Source organism: Carcharodon carcharias, chromosome 13, assembly GCF_017639515.1.
Source record: "Carcharodon carcharias isolate sCarCar2 chromosome 13, sCarCar2.pri, whole genome shotgun sequence".
NCBI lineage: Eukaryota > Metazoa > Chordata > Chondrichthyes > Lamniformes > Lamnidae > Carcharodon > Carcharodon carcharias.
The window spans coordinates 99107811-99126916 of NC_054479.1; the positions used below are offsets into that span (position 1 = coordinate 99107811).

Below are 19106 nucleotides of genomic sequence, written 5' to 3' on the forward strand. Positions count from 1 at the left end.
GAACATTAGTGAGTCAGTTGGGCTTTTATGACAATCTGAGAGTTTAATGGTCATTTTTGTTGATATCTGCTTTTTACTTCCATATTTTCTAAACAATTCAAATTCTCAAACTGCTTTGGTGGGATTTGAATTCCCATTCTCCAGTTTATTTGTCCAGGCTTCTAGATTTACACCCTGGTACATAACTATTATACTGTTGCACTTGTTTAATAACAGGTATGCCCTGTCCATTTATTCCCATTGTCCTGATGTTAGTGACAGGTGAAGGTAGAAAGGCATCAGATGAGAATGGGGAATAACAACAGTGGTGATTTTGAAGTGGGGGGGAGACATTTAGGGTTGAATTACATTTAAAACGGTGTCTTGCTGTAGTCGGCAGTGAATGATTTTTGTTCAATTGTCAATCCAATAAGGATCTTAATTACTCCCTCAAAGCAGCAGGTTACAGTGCTAATATTGTGGCAGCAACTCAGAGAACGAGCTTCTGCCCATCTACATGGGCAGGATTTTTGGGTCGTTGGGCGGGTGGGGTGGGCAGGCCCGGGGGCAACCGGGAAGTGGCCGCCGCCCGCAATCGGCCACTGACCACAATTTCACGCTGCCTGGCCAATTAACGGCCAACCAGCGTGAAACATGTGCTAATAGGCCCAGAGCTGCCGGGGTGGGGGCAGCAGGAGAGCAAGCACTGAAGTCGGCCTGGTCAATTACTACATTAATGGCCTTAATACACTCACCCAATGTCATCGCGTGCAATTTTACGCCCGATCGGGTCGGGCGTACGCCCGCCCATGGGACGTAAATTCTGCTCCATATGTAAATAGCCATGTCTGCAATTTACAACATCCTGAAAACATATTGAGCCACACAGTGTGTCTGGCTCTTAAAAGGGGCTGTAGAGTTATGGGCCATTAACTATGGGTATGATTTTCTCTTTCACACACCCTCTCCACTCGAGGCTGATACAATATGAAGTGCACTCCATTTGATTTGACCTCAACCCACTCATATTTGCAGGCTCAGGTAAATTTCAATAGATCCAACACACTCTCACTTGGCAGAGATCTGCATCAATAAATGGTGGGGGAAGGGCAAGTAAGAGCAGCCAGATGACCCCTGGATTCAAAATCTCTGAGAAAACTGCAAAAATGTCTCCACCAGCCTTATTTTATTTTTAATAAGTATACATCCCTCAAAGGTGGATTAGAAAGTATGTCACCTTTACTGATAAACCTGCCTTCAGCTGACAGAAGGCATGGCACGGTATATAATTGGGTGTGAAGGCAACATGACAGCATGGCTGCTCTTACATCCTCTTAAGGAGGTGTTGCAAACTATGTGTCCCCCTACTCCAGATATCTTCTTGCTGGTTATTAGGTTTGGGCTTTCAATAGTGTCAAGCAAGGGAACAAAAGCAAAAACTTATTTAAATGTCTGTTTACCACAGACAAAAGATGCTTACAACGGTGACCTTGGTGTCATGGCCTCCAAAGCTTGCTTCCTCTTCCTTTTAGATCCTCTGATCTGAGAAGGTTCAGTTAAAAGAGCTGCCACCAGATTTTTCTGAGTACAACCCAAATTGGTGCCTGCCAGGCTGAAGGCTCCTTCAAGCCATCTCACCCCATTCACATGGCTTTACCTGCTTAGAGCAGAAATACTCTGCACATCCTGGGACCTCCCCCCACCCCCTCCACTGTCCACCGCTCTCTCCCCCCGCTTCTATTCAACTATATCAGGCCTCCTGACCTTTTCCCTCTGCTTCTGCTTGGAAATCAAAAATTTACAGAGAACAGAGAGGAAACTCAAGGCTATTCTCTCCATGCAATTGCACATGACTATAGATATAAATATCTCATTATGAAATTTAAACATAATTATACTGAAATAGTGATGCTTATTTTTATGGCAAAAGCATTCCATCATAATTACATAATTTAATTGCATAAATTTAGATTTGGAGAAGACTGAGTATAGGCTCAGAGAAATCTATAAATGTTTTTACTGAATCCACATTAGGGTCAGTATGTATTTTTGGAAGAGGAAAAACAGAACATGTGAACAAAATAATCATGAATAAATATAGAATATGGCCATTATAAAATAGCTGGTGTATCTGGGAGTGCTCAGGATTGGGAATGCTTAGGTCCAGTTTATCATTACGATGGAGAGGCTCTCTGTCGTGACAAAAATAGTAAAAATGGCCAAAAATCCTAAGTCCCACCCCCGAACAGGACATTTCTTATTTTCACGGGGACAGGACTGGAGTCAAGCTGGGGTTTGCACATGCATGATTTACAGAGGCAGATGGACATTTAAATCATCAGCTGCCTCAACTTGAGTGAGATTTCTGTAGCCCAGAAGTGTGAAATCTGATGTCTGCAGATTAGAACAGCTAAGAGCTGGTCTGAACTTGGTGGATTAATTTGGATAGCCAGACTACCCTTTTGGAGAGGTAGGATAACCCTCTGAATATGGTCCAGCGAGAGGTAAGACACCCTTTGGGAGAGGTAAGGCACCCTTTTTGTTAAAAGTAAACATGATTATGTAAAAAGTGCATAAATTTATTGGAACTATCAAAAGTTGTTAAAGAACTGTCAGGCTGTCAAAGAACTATCAAACTGTCAAAGCTATCAAATAACTGTCAAAACTCATGAAAACTGCCAAAACCCACTGGGACTGTCAAAGCTGTCGAAGGATTTAACTGCTGGGCTTTAAATTTAAAAGAACAGCCTGGAGGTTAAAAAAGATCAGTGCTTGATACTTCATTCTGTCTGTTGACATAAACCTGAGGGTTATCATTATAGGATTTGTGCTGCATTGGCTAATTTTTACAAACTAAGATTATTATAATGTAGTGCCTGTTAAGTGAGCAGTTTGATTGACAGCTCCAGGAGGTTTTGGATAGAAATACTTGTTTTCATAACAGGTTAGTTGAAGGTATTTCTATGCATTACATTTTTGCATCAACGAGCCTGTATTTTTGCTTAAAATAGTGACATCATCAATAGACACAATTTTATGCCAGCATGGCTCCTGAGGTTTGCCCATGCTGGATACTAGACATGTTAGCATGGAAGGGGGAATGGCAAAGGGTGGTGGGTGGGGAGTATGCATTGGCATGAGCTGGCACTAAATTGGAATAAATAAGGCTATAAAGGGCCATGGGGATGTAGGTGCATAGGGGATACGAGGGCTATGGGGTTGGGTAGAGAGAATGGATTAGAATAAAGGATATGAGATGCCATGGGAGTGGGTAGAGGGGCACTGAGGTGACATAGGTTGGCATCAAAGTGGCACAGGGGCAGGTGACGGCTGGAGGGAGGATTTTGTTTAAATCATTTTTTAAATTAAATTCAACAAAGTGCCAGAGCACAGAGGCAACCTTATGCCCAGCCTGCACCCAGCAGCCTCCACGCTCATTCTAAGGAGGTGGGCCCGACTTCTAATCCAGCCTGCACCCCTAGAACAAAAATCGGAACTGTGGGCTGCCATTTTTAAAGGGAATTCTCCTGTCTCTGTTCACCTGACCCGGGAGCAAAAATCTGGGCCTTAGTTTCAGCTTAGGACCTGCTAGATATCAGGGTGGGTGAAGGGCCTGACAGCAGGCCAGGTGATCCTATGGCTTGGGTTTACTCTAGTTTTTTTTTTATTTATTATTTCGTGGGATGTGGGCATCACTAGCAAGGCGAATGTTTGTTATTATCCATAATTAATCTTGAACTGAGTGACTTGCTAGGCCATTTCAAAGGGCAATTAAGAGTCATCTGCATTGCTGTGGAAATGGGATCAGGTGTAGGCCAGACCAGGTAAGGGCAACAGATTTCCTTCCCTAAAGGGCACTCAGAGTCATAGAGGTCTCCACCAGTCAAACAAGTACCTAACTATTCTAATCCCCATTTTCCAGCACTGAGCCCATAGCCTTGTATGCCACGGCATTGCAAGTGCACATCCAAATACTTCTTAAATGTTATGAGGGTTTCTGCCTCTAAGACCCTTTCAGGCTGTGAGTTCCAGATTCCCACCACCCTCTGGGTGAAAAAATTCTTCCTAACATCCCCTCTAAACCTCCTGCCCCTTACTTTAAATCTATGCCCCCTGGTTATTGATCCCTCCACCAAGGGGAAAAGTTCCTTCCTGTCTACCCTATCTATGCCCCTCAATTTTATACACCACAATCATGTACCCCCTCAATCTCCTCTGCTCCAGGGAAAATAACCCCAGTCTATCCAATCTCTCCTAATAACTAAAACTCTGCAGCCCAGGCAACATCCTGGTAAATCTCCTCTGCACACTCTCTAGTGCAATCACATCCTTCCTATAATGCAGATTCCAGAACTGCATGCAATACTCTAGCTGTGGTCTAACTAGTGTTTTATTCAGTTCCAGCATAACTTCCCTGCTCTTATATTCTATGCCTTGGCAAATAAATGCAAGTGTCCCATATGAATTCATAGCCACCTTATCTACCTGTCCCGCTACCTTAAGGGACCGATGGACATGCACACCAAGGTCCCTCTGATCCTCGGTACTTCCCAGGGTCCTACCATTCATCGTGTATTCCCGTACCTTTCTTGTCCTGCTCAAGTGCATCACTTCACACCGATCCGGGTTAAATTCCATTTGCCTCTGACCAGCCCATCTATATCCCCCTGTAATCTAGGGGTATCCTCCTCATTATTTACCACCCCACCAATTTTTGTGTCATCCGGGAACTTACTGATCAGCCTTCCTACATTCAAGTCTAAATTATTTATATATACCACAAACACAAGGGACCCAACACCGATCCCTGTGGAACCCCACTGGACACAGGCATCCAGTCACTAAAACACCCCTCGACCATCACCCTCTGCTTCCTGCCACTCAGCTAATTCTGGATCCAATTTGACAAATTGCCTTGGATCCCACGGGCTCTTACCTTTGTTATCAGTCTCCTATGTGGGATTTATCAAAAGCCTTGCTGAAGTCCAAGTAGACTACATCAAATGCATCTCATCCCTCATCTACACACCTGGTCACCTCTTCAAAAAACTCAATCAAATTGGTCAGACATGACCTCCACTTAACAAAACTATGCTGACTGCCCTTGATTAATCCCTGCCTCTCCAAGTGTAGATTAATTCTGTCCCTCAGAATTGCTTCCAATTGTTTCCTCACCGCTGAGGTTAGATTGACTGACCTGTAGTTCCCTGGTTTATCCTTTCTTCCCTTCTTGAATAGCGGTACCACATTGGCTGTCCTCCAGTCCTCTGGCACCTCTCCTGTGGCCAGAGAGGTATTGAAAATTATTGCCAGCACCCCTGCTATCTCCTCCGTTGCCTCACTCAACAGCCTGGGATACATTTCATCCGGGCCTGTAGATTTATCTACTTTTAAGCTTGCCAGACCACTTAGAACCTCCTTCCCTTTCTATGCTAATTTTAAAAATTATATCACAGTCCTTCTGCCTGATTTCCGTACCCACGTTGTCCCTCTCACTTGTGAACACTGACACAAGTTATTCATTTAGAACCCTACCTACATCTTCTGGCTCCACACACAAATTACCAGTATGGTCCTTAATGGGCCCTACTCTTTCCCTAGTTATCCTCTTACTCTTAATGTACTTGTAATATAACTTTGGATTTTCCTTTATTTTACCTGCCAGTGATTTACATGCCGCCTTTTTGCTCTCCTAATTTCCTTTTTAAGTTCCCCCCTACACATTCTATACTCCTCTAGGGCTTCCACTGTTTTGAGCCCTCGGTATCTGCCATAAGCCTCCCTTTTCCTCTTCATCCAATCCTGTATATCCCTCGACATCCACGGTTTCCTGGATGGACCCACCCTTTGTCTTTACTGGAATATGTTGACCCTGTACTGTCCCTATTTCCTTCTTGAATGAGTCCCACAGCTCTGACGCAGATTTACCTCAAAGAAGCTGCTCCCAGTCCACTCTGGCCAAATCATATCTGATCTTATTAAAATCAGCCTTCCCCCAATTTAGAACACTGATTTCTGGCCCATCCTTGTCCTTTTCCATAACAACCTTGAATATAACGGAGTTATGATCACTATCTGCAAAATGCTCCCCCACTGATACCTCTACCACTTGCTCGGCTTCATTCCCTTAATTTACTTCCAGGACTGCCCCCTGTCTTGTAGGACCTTCTATGTACTGGCTTAAAAAGCTCTCCTAGATGCATTTTAAGAATTCCAGTCCCTCTAAACCTATCACACTATGACTAACCCAGTTAATGTTGGGGAAGTTGAAATCTACCACTATTACTACCCTATTATTTTTATACTTCTCTGAAATTTGCCTATATATCTGCTCTTCTATTTCTCCCTGACTGTTTAGGGGCCTATATTACACCCGTGAACCAGATGATAGTTCCATGCTCACCATTACTAGTTTTCAATTCCAGAATTATTAATTAACTGAACTTAATTTCCACCAGCTGCTGTGGTGGGATTTGAACCCATGTCCCATGAGCATTAGTCTGGGTCTCTGGATTATTAGTCCAATGATATTACCGCTACACCACCATCTCTAGTCAAATGGAAGAGTGAGATATCTGAGTAGATGTAACCTATTCAATGAAATAAAAACAACAAATGCTGGAAATACTCATTAGGTCAGGTGGTATCTGTGGAGCAAAAAACAGAGATAATGGGCAGAATTTTGCCCTCGGATGGCAGGCGGGCCCCACCGGCCCGGCGATGGGCAGACAGCTGACCCCCGCCACCGAAACGGGTCCTGCCGTCATTTTGAGTGGGCGGGCCAATTAAAGCCCACCCAGTGGCCTGCCCAACAGGAAGCGCTATGTGCTTCTTTTGCGGGGGGGGTGGAATTCCCCATCTGTCAAAGTGCACTCTTTCGTGCATGCACGCAAAAGAGCGCACTGCTCCCTGAGGCAAGTCCTGTCTCAGGGAGATTAGTGACAGGTAAGTAAAGTCTAAAACTGGATAAATATTGAAATTATTAACATGTCCCCCTCATGTGACAATGTCACACGAGATGGGACATGTTAGTAAAAATGACATAAACTTTATTAGACTTTTTAAAAACGTACATAAACCTCATACTGCCAATGGGATGAGGTTTCATGCTTTATCAGAAGCCCGCTGGGGCTCCTGGCCTGCCCGCTAATCTTAAGGTTGGACGGGCAGGTCTTTAATTATCTTAATTATCCTGTCGATGGCCTTAATTGGCCATTGACAGGTCGGCGGGCGGACAGCTGATTTCGCTGTCTGCCCACCTTCCTAAAAATTTAAAGGGACCAGGATGACATAAGGGGTTCCTCCCAACGTCATCCCGCATCATTTTCCCGTCAGCAAGCGGGCCTTGCCCCCAAATCACCAACGGGAAAATTCCGGCCAATGTTTCAGGCTTATAACCTTTCATCATGAGGTCATTTAACAGAAGTATTCAAGGTTATGAAGGATTTTGATAGAGTGCATAGGGAGTGGATAGGCTCAATAATCATAGGACACAGATTTAAGATAGTTATCCAAAGAATGAGGGATAAATGAGCAAATTCTTTACTGCAGCAATTTATTACGATCTCGTATGCATTGTCTGAACAGGTAGTGGAAGTAAATTCAATAATAAGTTTCAAAAGGGAACTGGTTATAAGCTTGAAAAAGAAAATTTTGCAGGGCTATGGGAAAGTGCAGGGAAATGGGACTAATTAGATAAGTCTTTCAAAGAGAAACAGAGTTGCTTCCTTCCTTCTGTAATATTCTATGATAAATGAGTTGAACTACATGAGAAAGAGGAATAGTGAAATGGTGGAATGTGTAAATTAAGACATATTTAAAATTACAAGCCAATGTACTTCCTGAAAAGTAATGGGGTAATTTAAAATGTACTTTAATTAAAGTTGTGCTTTTTCACTTTTGATTATAGGTAAAAACCGATCAAACAAAGAGAAGTAGATTATTCAGCAAATTCAAAAAGCTCATGCTTAATAGAGTAGATATGAAGATTTCTTATTCTTTCATGATGTATAAATAAAATGAGGAATGATGTTTTCCTCTGGGTGTAGCTTTAAGAATCATTAGACGTGTAGTGCTGAGATGTGCATGCACTATGGGTGAATTTATAGAAATTGGCATTAGTGGTGGTATTCAGTGAAATCATCAAAGTCTTCAAATGCTTGAGTATAATTAGGTAGCAAAAGGGAAATATAAGAAATTCTTGTTCCTGGCTTCTCTCTGCTGGGAACCCTCATTAGATGCAACTGTGGAGAACAATGTATGTAATTATTCTGGGCACAGCAAAAAAGCATGTGTTGCTATGGCATACACACACTCGACATTCAGTAGAAGAAAGAAGAACTGACTGTACAAATAAAGGCAAAGTAATATTGCGCATATAGTTTAATTGATGACTTCTGCAAACACTGCAGGGGATGTTGTAATTCATTATTAAATTATGGAGTGCTAAATCAAGGAACTATAGAGAGGGAGTGAGGAGTTCACAGGAGGTACATCAGTTGCTACAATCTATTACAGGGTAAGGCACTACCAGCCAAGATGAAGATATGTGGACCTCACAAAAGAACCATTCCTCACGAGGCCAAGGCTTAATACATATGTAGTAAGAAAACTCTGCCGTCTGGTTAACAGTGACCTGCAAGCACAATAAAACATCAGCATTGCCCTTTCAGTGGAGGTGAATGTCACTATCATCTTATAGTTTATATCACTGCTCCGTTCCAGGCACCAACAGGAGGCACAATGGTTGTGTTAGAGATGATGTTAAAGTTCTCCTTTGCCACTCATATAGACATCCACTACAATAGCTATCCCAACATTAGCAACAGAGACAGCTATAGTGTTATTATGACAAAACTGCCTGAAGTACAGGGCATCTCTGACTCTGCAGATATGACTAGTTAGTCACAAGTAACTCCTGGAAATACATGTCAATTAAAATTCTTTACATGTATAAATGGCATGGAAGTGAAAATAGTGCATGCATGCAGTTCCCTTGCAGTATACATTTTTTTTTTCATTTTTGCTAATGCAATATGACACACCTGTTTAGCGAGGAAGGAAGAATTGAAGAAATCTCAGGTGATCTGGAATGAATGGTGAAGCCAAGGTTGATAACCACTTTGATGAATACCTGCACATTGAGAAACATGTCCAAATATCAGATTTGTTTCTGAGTAAATATTTATTTGTCAAAGCAATGATTCAGATCTCTTGACTGATTGGTGAGCAAATGGACAACATTGATCTTCAGAATGATTATGACCTATACACTTACCTTTCTGCATAACAGAAAGCTCATATGTTAAGCACCAATAGCAAAATAAACACCAGTGACTATTGGACAAATGTTTCTGTTTTTGGTGCTATTACTTAAATATGTGGTCCCTCTGTGGATATGATGTACTATTTCAATCTTTCCTACTGTGTTCATTCCATGAAATTATAAAGCTTCCATACAATGTACCAAACAATGAGCTTCCCTGGACGAGTGTATTGACTGGCTGGTGCTCCTGAGCCAAATGTTAGATTCTTATGATTGTCTGTGGATATCTAAGTAACCAGCACAATTTGTCTTCATAGTGCCAAGAATATCTTTTGTGTTAACTGTGCCCATGTTTGTGAATTCAGAAGTATGCTACTGGCTGCACAATTATCATGTTGCTGCTTCCCGTTCCCTGAGTGTCCATTGGCAAGCAGAGGACACTGTATCTGTGAGGTTTTGACATAACTCCTTGGCGTCTGTCTTCTCTTGTTCCTCTGTAGATTCTAAGGCCACAATAAAGTAGCAGTCACTGCAGCTGTCTGACAATCTGCATTAATCAAGTTACTTTCCATCCTTTGAGGTAAAAACTTAAATGATCTTTCCACATAATCCAAGTCTAGCATCATCCTTACTCAATGCTGCAGTTTCATGCAGCTCCAAGCTATGCCTCCACTCTTCACCTCATAAGACAACATCTCTCCTGCACCCATCAGCGCTCTGTGCATAAACCATAGAAAAGTTACAGCACAGAAGGAGACCATTCGGCCCATCTTGTCCATGCCAGTCTGAGGATACCCAGGTCCCTTTTCTAATCCCACCTTCCTGCACCCGGCCCATAGCCCTGCAGCTTACAGCACTTAAGGTGCAGATCCAGGTACTTTTAAAAAGTTCAGAGTTTCTGCCCTTACCACCAACTTGCGAAACGAATTCCAGACACCCACTACCCTCTGCATAAAAAAGTTCTTCCTCATGTCCCCCCTACACCTTCTGCCACTTATCTTGAATCTATGTCCCCTGGTTCTAGAATTCTCCACCAAGGGAAACAATTTTATCTTGTCCACTCTATCTATTCCCTTCATAATTTTGTACACCTCAATCATGCCACCTCTCAGCCTTCTTTGTTCTAAGGAAAATAACCCCAACCTATCCAAAATCTCCTCGTAGCTACACTTTTCTAACCCTGGCAACATTCTTGAAAACCTCCTCTGCACCCTCTCCAGAGCTATTATGTCCTTCCTATTATGTGGTAACCAGAACTGCACACAATACTCCAGTTGTGGCCTTACCAGTGTTTATACAATTCCAATATTATATCCTTACTTTTATATTCTATACCTCTGCCAATGAAGGAGAGAATTCCATATGCTTTCTTTACAACCTTGTCTACTTGAACTGCTGCCTTCAGGGACCTGTGTACTTGTTTGCCAAGATCTCTCATTTCATCTACCCCTCTTAGTATATTCCCATTTATTTTGTAATCCCTGTAACTGTTTGACCTCCCTAAATGTATGACCTCACACTTCTCTATGTTAAAATCCATCTGCCACTTTACCGCCCACCTCCACCAACCCATCTATATTGTTTTGGACATTATGGCTATCCTCTACACTATCCACTAGTGTATCTTTGTGTCATCTGCAAATTCTCCCAATCATGCCCCCCACGTTCACGTCCAAATCATTAATATATAACACAAACAGCAAGGGTCCCAACACCGAGCCCTATGGAACACCACTTGAGACAACTTTCCATTCGCAAGGGCATCCATCGACCATTACCCTTTGTTTCCTGTTAGAAAGCCAACCTTTTATCCAGTTTGCCACATTACCCTGAATCCCATGGGCTTTTACTTTCCTGACCAATCTGCCACGTGGGACCTTGTCAAATGCCTTGCTAAAATCCATGTACACAACATCCGCTGCACTACCTTCAGCAACCCTTCTTGTCATTTCCTCAAAGAATTCAATCAAATTTGTGAGGCAAGACCTTCCTTTAACAAATCGATGCTGACCATCCCTGACTAGTCCATGCCTTTCCACTTGACAGTTAATCCTATCTCTCAGGATTGATTCTGCTAATTTGCTCAGATGTAAGACTAACTGGCCTATAATTGTTTGGCATTTCCTTTGATCCTTTTTTAAACAATGGAACTACGTTTGCATTTCCCCAGTCCTCCTGTACCTCCCCTGTATCCAGTGAAAATTGGAAAATCATCCTCAGAGCATCTATTATCTCCTCCCTGACTTCCTTCAGCAGCCTCGAAAACAATCCATCTGGCCCTGGTGACTTATCAACTTTCAAGGATTTCAACCCTTCCAGTACTTCCTCTCTCTTTATGAATATCCCATCCAATATCTCGCAGTGTTCCTCCTAGACTACTATATCTACATCCTCCCTAAACACAGAGACAAAATATTCATTCAAAACCCTTCCCACAGCCTCTGCATCTACACACAAGTTTCCATCTTCATCTCTGATAGGTCCCACTTTTTCCTTAACTAACTTTTTGGCATTAATGTATTGGTAAAACATCTTTGGGTTGTCTTTAACTTTACTTGCTAATCTTTTTTCATGCCCTCTCTTTGATTTCCTTATTTCCTTTTTTACTTTGTCCCTGCACTTCCTATATTAGTCTAGGCTATCTGCAGTGCTTAGTTCTTTGTGCCTATTGTATGCTTTCTTTTTCTGTTTGATCTTCCCCTGTATTCCTCTAGACAACTAGGAGGGTCTAGATTTGGCAGTACCAATCTTATTTTTGTAAGGGACATGTCTACTTTGTACAATTAGGATCTTGCTTTTTAGTGCTTCCCACTGGTTTTCCACTGTTTTATCCTCCAGCAATGCTGTCCAGTCCACCTCAGCCAAGTCCCTTCCCATTTCTGCAAAATTTGCCTTCCCCCAGTTCAAGACTTTTATTCCTGCCTGATCTCTGTCCTTTTCCATGGTAATGCTAAATCTAACTGAATTGAGATCACTGTCCCCGATATGGTCGCCAACTGTCACTTCACTCACTTACCCTTCTTAGTTCCCCAAGACTAGGCGTAGAATTGCATCTCCTCTCGTTGGGTTTGTCACTAATTGGTTGAAAAAATTTTCCTGGACACACTGCATGAATTTTTCTCCCTCAATGCCCCTTATATTGTTTGAATCCCAGTTGATATTAGGATAGTTGAAGTCTCCTACCATTATTGCCCTCTTGTTCTTACAAGCAGAAATTTGCCTACATATTTGTTCTTCTATCTCCCTTTGACTATTTGGGGGCCTGTAGTATACTCCCAGTAGTGTGATGCCCCTTTTTTTATTTCTAAGCTCAATCCATAAAGCCTCGTTTATTGACCCATTTAGTATATCATTCCTTCTCACAACTGGAATTGATTCTTTAACCATTAATGCTACCCCCTTCCTTTTTTAGCTCCTCCTCTATCGTGTCTGAAGACTCTATAACCAGCGATGTTAAGCTGCCAGTTTTGGCCCTCCTTTAGCCAGGTCTCCATTATAGCAATGACATCCTGCTGCCATGTGTCTACCTGTGCCCTTAACTCATCTACCTTGTTTGTAATACTCCTTGCACTGAAGTACCAGCTGTGTCTCATCCCCTTTATCATCTGATAATCTCAAAGTGTCTGACTGTGGCTGCTGCTTATGCATAATACCCATTGTGGTCACTTTGCATTGCCTATTGTACTCTTAAGGGCCTCGCCACATCACACTGCCTGCTGCTGCATGAGAGAGCAGACACATCATTCATGTGTACAGAAAGGCACCTCTGGAGTTCAATGTCATTACTGATAAATTGTAGTTTATAAAAAGCGTTTATTTTCTTTTAGCTTATATATTCTACAGGTAGCCTGTATTTCAGCTGGTCTGTATGTAACTCCCCTTCTCTAGCAAGCTTGAGCCTCTGACAGTCTTAGATATAATAAATGTCATCTTCTTCTACTGAAATGATGTCAGTGGCTTTTAGGTGTCAGTGCCAAATGTACACAATGATTATGGGCTATTTTTTACTTATAACAATAACAACAATGCACTTTAATGCATTTAGTGCAATGCAGTGTACTGCCACCTGGGTCAAAACCTTCATTCATTGACAACCCTATACTATAATTTCATATGTGAAGCAATGAACATGATTGTAGCACTTACCTTTATCTTATCTTCCTTGTTACATATTTCATCATTTAGGTCTATGTACTTAATTGGCTGTACAGCACTTTAGAATATCCTGGGGTTGTGAAAGGCACTATATAAATACTTTTGCTATGTGAATTAAATTGCTAGATCTAATTAATACTCGCCTTTACATTCCAAGTACCTGTATCTACCATATATATGAAGGCAAACAGTTGTTCATTCTGCTAACTCGATCAGAATGCCTTTACAACTATCCTCTTACAGAATAATTCCCTTGTTTCTTCCTGAATTCTTGTGCTGAATTTGGTGTGGATACGTTCACCAACCACTTTCCATGCAGAAACCTTTCTACCACTGACCCTGACCAGCTGCTCGCATTTTGAGTGGCCGTAAGATTTCAGGATTTCCAGCAGTGAAAGCCACTGTCTGTGACACTGAACCATTGTGCTAAATGCTGATTTTCCTCAGCTCATCAGCTGCATGGACAAGTTCTACAATGTTTAAATGGATTCTGCAGCTGTTTCCAGTCTTTGGATGGGCTTGTCATTACAGCTGTGGCCCAACTGCACACTCACCAATGAGCAATGCTGCTGCAGTTTTGTGGCTGCAGCTGGCAACACCAATGTTGCACAGAGCGCAATTTGACAAATAAGCATTAAAGCACCTGCACACCCTTCAATAAACAATAGTGCATCACAGAGAAAAAGGTGGCTGTCACATTGCAGGTTTCAAGTTCATTCCCCTGAATACACCAGCTTCCACTGCAAGATATGGCATTCATCTTATATTTCTGGTGGCTATATTTAGTTGTCCCTGCTAACACAGCTAACTCAATGTGAGGATTATTTTCAGACAGTAACTTCTGTTTGCTCCAATCCTTAGTCTCACTGTTTTGTGGCGTGTTTGCTGCAGACTGTGCCAGTTTTCTTGCCCTGGTTTCTCACCTTGCCATCATCCTTCAAAAAGTAGGCTACTGGATTGCTTAGCAGTTCCTGTTTCTGCAAAGTGATGATGGATCCTGTCTCTGCAGCGGATCAAATAAAGAAAACAGGAGATGATAACATTGCACATTGCAAAACAGTAGTGTAATTGTCTGGCAATTTCTACTGCACAGGTCAAAATGCAAAGCTCATTCTTAAAAATAGCCAGTCAATCTTACATCTCAATTCTACTGAGATCTGGTGTTGTAATGCAGTTTCAATGTATGGAAATGACTAAGGTCAAATCTGATACAGGTTTGAGATCGAGGATGAATTATGAATGATTATTTCAATTAATTGGCTATTCTGTAACAAAGTGGGCATTGGCTCAATATTATCATTACTATAGAAGACGGACATTAGAGGAAGTTTTTTCACCAAAGTTTAATGGTGCATGGAATTCATTGTCAAAAGTGACTCTTGAAGCAGAGCCGCTAGCATTATTTATAATCAGAAATTATTCACTTCCACTGAATAATGTGTAATGTCTTTCAGCTTCATTGACAGGCTTGGCAAATCCTCCCCTGCTTCCCCCGCACTAGCAGTTCAGCTGCACGCAGCCAGCCCGAGTGATTCTGGAGGGAGAAATGTGAGTGTGGCAGGGTCTTTCTTCCACGCATACGGATCCTTCCTCCATCACATTCATCTCAATGTCCCGAGCATTTTTAATGCTTCAATTATCCATCTGAGCCATCCTGTATCCCTGCCAGCCCACTGATCACACTCCCATGCAGCATTTGCTCCCGCCCAACATGAGGCTCTGCTCACTTTTGATTTTGCAAGATGGTTGTAGTGAAGTATATCTTCAGCTCACCCATCCTTTTCCCTTCCCAGTCACCCATGTCCTTTCCCCATTACTGTTGACCCTGCTGGCATCACCTTCCACCTCCCCTACCAGCCAGAACCCTTTTATTTCTAGGATATCCAAGTGAATACACGTTCCCTATCTTTCTGAGAATCCCACCCCCATCCATGTTGACCTCCCTGACCTCCTTCCCATCGCCAGGGTCTGTGTTTGCCTCCGAGTCCCTACCAACCACCCATGCCGTCCCTTCTACTGCTACCGTCACATCCTCAGCCACCAGCCCCATAAGCTCACTTTGCCCTCTCTCATTCTCACTATTCCCTCCTAGCACTCCCACCCTCATTTCACTCCCCAGGTAGCAGTCTACGACGCCACAAACTCTTCCCTTGCACATTCACCTGGACATCCCTCCACCCCTTTCTCCCCCTTACACCTTCCTCCCCGAACTCCTTCCTCCTCCTGGACTCATTCCTCCTTCCAAACTCATTCCTCCCTCCAAAGTCCTGTCCCTCTCTGAATTCCTTCCTTCCCTCAAAGGACTGCTCCCCTCCAAACTCCATCCCTTACACCTTCCTCCCCCTTACATCTACCTCCTCAGTTGCCGCATTCTCCCCCATTATATCCTCCTTCCCCCGTACTCCCTCTACCCTCCTCCCAACCTCCCAATCCCCCAACACCATCGTTCCCCCTTCCTAACCTCACTCTACACAACACCATTGTTCCCCCTTCTCACCCTCCCCGGTACACCTTCCTCTCCCACACACAGATGGACCACCCTCTTTACCCCCTTGATGATCACCTGTAGCAGACCATGGCCAAGACACAGATGTCCTGAAGCAGACCCCCAATGGTGACCTTTCACCTTCCATGAGCTACTTCACAGCAGAGCCATGTCCATCAGAATCCACCCAGCATGTGATTCACATGTTCCTCCAGGGTCCGGTAGCTGTAGGGCTCCAGCATCCTCTGTTGCTGAGATGTCTGCCATGTGAGCAAGGCCCTGATGGTAAGCCCTGACTTCTGCACATCACACTTGTCAAGATGTGTAGTGCACTGGCATGTTTTCCCACTGACGTGGGCAGTAAATTTGACATGGAGGATGATTCCGATGAGCACGGCTTATGATGATATGCAGCTGTATTAAAATGACTTTCTTGATGGGCAGAACAGACGATGGCAAACTGGTTTCATGACAGTGTGAAACAGATTTTTGGACTTCTCACCATATTGTCCATTCACCCGCCATGACACCCGATGCCAATAGGAACGGAAAATTCTGCCCTTGGATCTTATTAAAACATATATGATTCTGAGGGGGCTTGACAGGATATATGCTGAGTTGATGTTTCTCCCAGTAGGGGAATGTAGTACTAGGGGGCACAGTTTAAAAATGAGGGATCTCCCATTTAAGACGGAGAGGAGGAATTTCTTCTCTCAGAGGGTCATTAATCTCTGAAGTGCTCTTCCCCAGAGAGCATTGGAGGCTGTATCATTGAATATATTCAAGGCTGAGCTAGACAAATTTTTGATCTCAAAGAGAGTCAAGGATAATGGGGAGCACACAGGAAAGTGGAGTTAAAGCCACAATCAGACCAGCCATAATCTTATTGAATGGAGGAGCATGCTCAATAGGCCAAGTGACTTACTCCTACTCCTATTTCTTATGATCTTATGATTTATGGGTTCCAATATAGATACTTCATAAGTCCTGAAAGAATTATAACATAGGAATACATTTACAACAATCACTTTATGGTATTGCGTGCTTGGGTTATCTACTTGGGAAATGGTGCTGCTGGGATATCTTAACAGCTTCTTAGGATATGCCGTCTTCTTCAAAGTCTGTTCCCAACTCTGTGGAAAGAGTATACAATGTTCAGTTTGGGCATTACCTTACATAGAATTATATAGAATGTACAGCACAGAAAATGATCATTCAATCCACCTGATCCATGCTAATGTCTACGCTCCACAAACACCTCCTCCCACCCTACTTTAGATAACCCTATCATACTTTGTACCAAGAATGCTGCAATACTACCCTGTAGGGAAGGTGCTCTAGAATGACAAACCAGACAACTCTCCTTGCAGCCACCTCATTCAGCACCGCCTACATTTCACTACCCATCAAATGGCCACGAGAATAAGGGGGGAGATGGAAAATGTTTCTTTCCCCCACAATGGCTGTTAGCTGCACTGTTCTATAACTTGCCCACAGACTCTATTGCCTGCCTCCATATTTACTTTTACCAGCCACTGTTTTTTGACAAAGTATTTTTTGCCAAACAACGTGAACAAATATATATACTTTTGAACAACTACAGCCTCTGTAAACGTGGAAAGGAATTCTTCCCTCCAGGTTATCACTCCCCTTTAAATGACCACTGCCCTCAGTATTTTGCTGCTGCCTCTCTCTCTGGGGAGTATCTAGTAACAGGCCTAACATGAGTCAGGAGTTCATAATAAAGAATTAACTAGGGCCAACCCAATCACCTTTTCAATAGTTTTTGGATCTGTGCGTGGACCTGCGCTAACTGTTAATGACTAACACTACTGTACCCTTTAATCCTGTTGCACGCCATCCTCTGTCTAAATTTAATATTGGAATAAGGATGAAGATACATTGGAGGAAATTGCAGGCCTGTAAAACCACATCCTGCTCGTGTAGTCCTACCATAAATCCAGTAGGAGTAACTTAGGAAGGGTTGGAATTTAAGCCTGGAGCTGGTATGCCAGATGCAGACTTTTGAGAAAATTCTTGTTTGGCCTGGCAGGAAGTGAGCATTTGCCCACTTCTAACTTCATCAGTTCTATGAGGATAGATGGGATGGCATGGATGGTGAAACTAGGATCTACAGGGGACTATTAGACCTGTCATGCCAGTGATTAGTGACCTTTTTTCCCACAGGATTTGGGTGTCACTGGCTAGGTCAGATTTTAGCATCCATCCCTAATTTCCCTTGAGAAGGTGGTTGATGAGCTGCCTATTTGAACTGCTGCAGTCCATGTGGTGTAGATACACCCACAGTACAGTTAGGAAAGGAGTTCCAGGATTTTGAACCAGCAACAATGAAGGAACAGCAATATAGTTTCAAGTCAGGGTGGCTTGGAGTGGAACTTGCAAGTGGTGGTCTTCCCATGCAAATGCTGCCCTTGTCCTGCTAGACAATAGAGGTCACAGGTTTAGAAGGTGCTATCGAAGAAGCCGGTGCATTGCTGCAGTGCATCTTGTAAATAGTGCACACTGCTGCCACTGTATGTCAGTGGTGGAGTGAGTGAATATTTAAGATGGTGGATGGGGTGCCTATCAAGCGGGCTGCTTTGTCCTGGATGGCGTGGAGTTTCTTGAGTGTTGATGGAGCTGCACTCATCCAGGCAAGAGTATTCCATCACATTCTTGACTTATGCCTGGCAGATGGGGGACAGGCTTTGGAGAGTCAGGAGGTGAGTTACTCGCCACAGAATTGCCAGCCTCTGACCTGCTCTTATAGCCATAATATTTATTTGGCTGGTCCAGTTCACTTTCTGGTCAATGGTAACCCCCTGATATTAATAATGGGAGATTCAGTGATGGCAATGCCATTAAATGTCATGGGGAGATGGTATTTGCCTGGCACCAGTGTGGTACAAATGGTACTTGCCACTTATAAGCCCAAGCTTGAATGCTGTCCAGGTCTTGCTGCACATGGACATGGACTGCTTCAGTATCTGAGGAGTCACATATGGTGCTGAGCATTGTGCAATTATCAGCGAGCATCCCCACTTCAGATCTTATGATGGAAGGAAGGTCATTAATGAAGCGGCTGATGATGGTTGGGCCGAGGACACTACCCCGAAGAACTCCTGCAGTGATGTCCTGGAACTAAGATGACTGACCTCCAACAACCACAACAAACAACCACAACCATCTTCCTTTGTGCTAGGTATGACTCCAACCAATGGA

At 43.1% G+C, this 19106-nt stretch overlaps 1 long non-coding RNA gene across 1 annotated transcript; it reads right to left on the reverse strand.

Annotated features, from left to right (window-relative positions):
- Window positions 1-9022: 9022 nt before the first annotated feature.
- LOC121285592 lies at window positions 9023-16953 on the reverse strand. Its single transcript, XR_005944721.1, has 3 exons — window positions 16943-16953; window positions 14323-14402; window positions 9023-9112 (listed from the first exon to the last, which is right to left on the reverse strand). It is a non-coding gene; the product is annotated as an uncharacterized LOC121285592 (long non-coding RNA).
- Window positions 16954-19106: the final 2153 nt, after the last annotated feature.